Source organism: Colias eurytheme, chromosome 14 (assembly GCF_061535395.1).
Source record: "Colias eurytheme isolate Ceu_HAF_F1 chromosome 14, ilColEury1 Martin Lab GWU primary, whole genome shotgun sequence".
Lineage (NCBI taxonomy): Eukaryota > Metazoa > Arthropoda > Insecta > Lepidoptera > Pieridae > Colias > Colias eurytheme.
In genome coordinates, this window is record NC_142993.1 from 10,357,161 (window position 1) to 10,362,370 (window position 5,210).

The following is a 5,210-nucleotide window of genomic DNA, read 5'->3' on the forward strand; positions in this document are numbered from 1 at the left end:
GTCCGCTCGCGACGGCAAATCGGCTTCAACTGAAATCTGAAAGCTCTCAGGTACACCGTAGAGCTTTAACGTTTGCCAACTTTGATTAAGTATTGAAACATTTTTGTATACTGAAATACAGACTGGTAGTTTTAATAGTAAACGGAAATTTCTTAACGCGGAGTTTCATCGGATTTGTCTAACTTCACATTATTTTAAAATTAGTTCAATATTGTGTAGAGCTTATTCCGAATGCATTATGTAATTTTATTTTTCAATTTATTCATGATGCTTTGGTACATCATGCATGTTATGAGATTTATTTATGTTAGTTAAAAGATGTGTTTATTTGTGAGTAAATTAAATAATGTAGAGTTCCGTAAATAACTTGAGGGAAGAAGGTATGGCTCTATAGCTTCTATAATGCCTATGCATTATTATATTATGATAGACTTACGTAGTAGACGGGATTATTGGACTTAAAAATTGAAGATGGTTAATCTTCAATTAATAGAAATGTAACAAAACACAAAGCACCACAATAAATATTTGCATTCATCCTTATTTGATTTTTTATAAGTATTGGTCGATTGGCCTTTTAATAATAAAGTAGTAAGTACATAATATTGTTTTCAAGATTATTATTCCAACAATAAGTCATTTCTTTTGTTCAGTCTATTAATTCAAGAAAGAGGACCTCGCGCCTTACAAATAATATAAAAGTTTTTATGTAAAATAAAACAAAAGTTGCCTAACTTATTCATTACAGGGCTTACTGAACAGTGTTAAAGAAAAAACTTTTAATATAAATACGTGATCTGTTTAAGTTCGTTATTGGCTATAAGTTTTTGCACGACTGTATATTATAGATTTGTCTATACATACGTATATAAAAATGAAACCCGTTTCGCGTTGTCACGGCATCACGTGTGAACGGCTGAACCGATTTCGATAATTCTTTTTTTATTATATTCCTTGAAGTACGAGGATGGTTCTTATGTAGAGAAAGCGTAAATATGTACCACGGGCGAAGCCGAGGCGGACCGCTAGTTATTAATAAAATCCCATTATTATCTTTTTTCAATTACATTATTAGGAATAACTAAAATCTGTTGAAATTTTTATGGCTTTGAAAATGGCTGACCGTAATTTATCTGATAAATCAATTCTCGTTTTTATATACGTACATAGAAGTAATTCAGTATGTTTTTAAAGTACATATTATAAAAAATAAATATTATGCACACGTATACAGAAGAAATTACGTCTTAATTAAACTGAAAATTTTTTATAAAATTTTCCACCCCAATTTTAATTATTGTTTCTTTTATCAGCTAAGAAGTTGTGATAAAAGCAGGCTTAAAGAAAAACAGTTGAAGCGGATTTTGGAGGCTTTGTTAAGGGTTTGCTATCTTAAAGAAAAAATTTGTTTACGAGTTGAGATTCAAGGATCTTTTTAATTGGGACAGGTATATTTAGTACCTACTGTAGGTGTGGTAAATTTTAAATTAATTTCCGAAGTGAAACTTCTTTAAGCGGGTTGAGAGTAAAATTTCAAGGTCGCGTCATGGCAATACCGTCACGTCATGGTATAAGGCGAGGATTTATCTATCCTTGAAACTATCTACGAATCTATCTACGAATAATACGGGGAATCGATATGAAGTTTTCCTATAATTGCAAAAAGGCAACTTTAAGAAATAGGTATTATTTTATGCTATCTTTGTTATATAATCAAACGATTAAAAAGAAGTTTGTTCAATTAATGAATGTTTGACTTCAGAAGAAAGTGATTCAAAGTTGTGTCAGACATTTCATGAAAATGAAATCGAAGTTGTACCTATATTACTTTCTTAACCGAAGGCCAAATAGTTTTGTAGACTTGGTAGCCGGTAAAAGCCGTGGGGAGCATTTCAGTTCAAATATTCATTTAATTGTCGACAGAAGAACAAACATCTAAATACGTATCGACGTTATCTTTTCCCATAACTAGTATTAAAAAATGGCTTCTCAATCGCTTGAATATAGGCTTTTAAATGAGAATTTAAAAGCCTATATTTTAAAAAGATTAATCCATTTTTAATAGTTTATATAAATAGAGAAGTTATGAATTAGAAAATATATTTATAACGATTATAAATATGGCAATTGAACTACGTAGCGGCCATAATAGGCATGACGACAGTATCCATAAATGATCGTATTAGTGTTTTTAAGGGAAAATGTATAATAGATAAATTACATATAGTGACTTAGAAATCTTAAAAACATTAAGATTAATGAGATTATCAATAAAATAAAACATTGAAATACTGCAGTTGGCCATTTTGACTAAAACACGCGTGACGTCACGCTTATGTAAACAACTCACGTCAGATGTTTTTTGTTGTTATGAATATGTTGAGAATACGCATTTTTATTTATTTTCTATTGTTTCACGTATGCTTTATCGACTCAGAACAGAAATATAATTGCGAATTCACGAATACATGGTTCGGGGTTCTCCGCGCCAACTTTATACAATCATTTCTTATTATTTTCTCGCTTAAAATAATTATTAACACATTTTTGAGCATTATTTTTATGTGGATTCCAACTGCAATACTGCACACCACTTATAAACTTTGAAATTCGTTTCTATAACACATATTAAATAAATATTTTTTTAATTTTCTTCGCAATGCGTACAAATAATTACGTATTTACCAAAGTGTGACGTCACGCCTACGCCATGACACTTGCGAGCTGTTTTGGCACAGTTAATAAATATTTTTTGGAAAATGGCTTTTATCTTCGTTAAATTTAAGTATATTACCGAAATATAGGGTTTTTCTTGTATAGTAAACGTATACACACATTATGGAAGAGGATTTCAAAATCTTTCGTCATGCCTATTACCTATATGCTATTTTCATAATATTATGCTTTGAAACTAATATAAATCGATTAGAATGCAATTAAACTATTTATATCGTTTCGTCCCAGTTGTTGATCAGTTCTTATTTGAACTATTATTAATTTTCCCGCTTAAAAAAGGAATAATAAAATTATGATAGAAAATCCGAAATTCGTTTGACACTCTATCCATTAATGGTCCCTCTGTGCTTGTTTATTAGGGTGAAAAAAAGCTTTTAACGAATACTGAAATAATTTCTCGAAAAATCCAACAAATATTGGATTAGCATTCATTTGATAAGATTGAGCCTCCAAATACGCGATTGAGATCTTTGTAAAAGCTTATTTTTTAACATAATTTCAAGCTCAATTTCATTTGATAGCCCCGGGGGCTAAAGCTGTATAGTTAGGAAATTATTTCTTGTAGTTGTCTAAAACAATTTCTGATGGCTATTATTCTGACGAATTACGTCTATACCAGATGAGTGAGAATTGAGATGAATATTTCAAGTTATAAACTATTTTCTTGAAAATTTCAATACAACGCAGTTTCTTTATTTTATTTGTACCTTCTAATCATAATGAACAAATTAATATTTCAATAAATGACACAAACACTAGATGTATTCGCTATAGTATTTGCCATAAAAAATGATTAGAGCATTTACTAGAATCATATAAATTGTAGATTACAAAATGGTAAATCACTGTTTTATTATAGATCAAAAAAAGCTAGACTGACATAATATTAAGATGTTTTCCTCTCCATTTTGTAAAATATATAATATATGTCAAGTTCCTAACACTTTGGCTAATACATTATAATTATTGTACTGGTAAATGGATTGCTTTGTCGATAATTTATTTGGTGTAATCTAAACGGTTCTCAAGAAGTTTCGTGTTGGCACAGACGCAAGCAATAAACAAAGTTTGGAGCTAAATTCCGAGCCGTAAAATTTACATAAGCACTGTTTTTCAGCTTTTGTTAATTCAATAAATCTGTTTGTATTTCGTGATTTCATAACCGGTAGGTATTGGATCAAATTAGCAGAGGAATTCGTGAAAGATTGATAAAAAAAATTCAGAAGATCAATATTGTTAAGGCTATACCGGAACACGTCTTGAACCATTGTAATACAACTACAACGTAAAAATAAACAAAAAAATGTAATTCTTTGTCTAATAAAATTAAAATTAAAATTATTGCGTAGGTATTTGTTAAAGCTAAAAAAAGAATCAAATACCATATTATATTTATTGTTTTTACGCCTCACATAACTAAGTTCATAGTTATCATTTGTCAAACACACTGAATTTATTTATCTAATGTCTCTAAATTACCATATAAATAAATAGCATGTAGCCTTCAGTAATATGGCTATTTTGTATTCGCTGGATGCTAACAGTTCTGTCAACTTGTGAAAATTTAATGCCGCTTCTGCAAATAAGATCGTTTTGAAACTCCGAAACCATTTAATTGAAATATATTTGTGTAAAACACACGCTTGTTGACATTATTTGGTTAAGTAAAACATGCTGGATAATAGCTTTTTGTATAGTAAAGCGCGTCACACACGGTGAAGATACTATAACATTGGTATCCGGGTAACAGCGTTCTGACCATCATTTTTCTTTTTGTCATTGCGTACTAAGACCCCTGTAGAACCGCCATCCTGTTACAAATGACCCGAAATTTTGTGTCAGTGTTTCGGGTCAATTGTAACAGGATGGCGGTTCTACAGGGGTTTTAGTACGCAATGACAAAAAGAAAAATGATGGTCAGAACGCTGATACCGGATACCTTAAGATACTGTAATATAAAATATAACAGTATCGATAAAATATTATAGTATCTTCACCGTGTGTGACGCGCGATCATGTAGGTTTTAAAGTTATTCATGTAGGTCAATATTTAGGTTTAGATAGTACAGGAAAATGTTAATATTGTAGTAGTTTCATTAGTTGTGTATATTAGAGATATTTTTAACATAAGACTGTCTCTGTTGCTGATGAAAAACAAAGGAAAATTCTAAATTAATCTGTCAAACAGTCCTACACGTTACTTGAATTTAAAAAGCTTCAATATTCACGACTATATCAAGCATATTATCAAGTCATATAAAAATTCAGCGAAAAAAGAGAATGAATTCACAAACAATAATTTTACACGTCTCTAATAAATGATTACAGATGTATATTGTATATTATTAGAGAATCATGATTAAGCAAGTACGTTTCTACACGTGCTAAAAAGATTTATGCAACTCAAACTCGGCAGATAAGAATAATAAAAATACACAATCAATTAAGCACAGGTCAGTGAATATGTATACAAC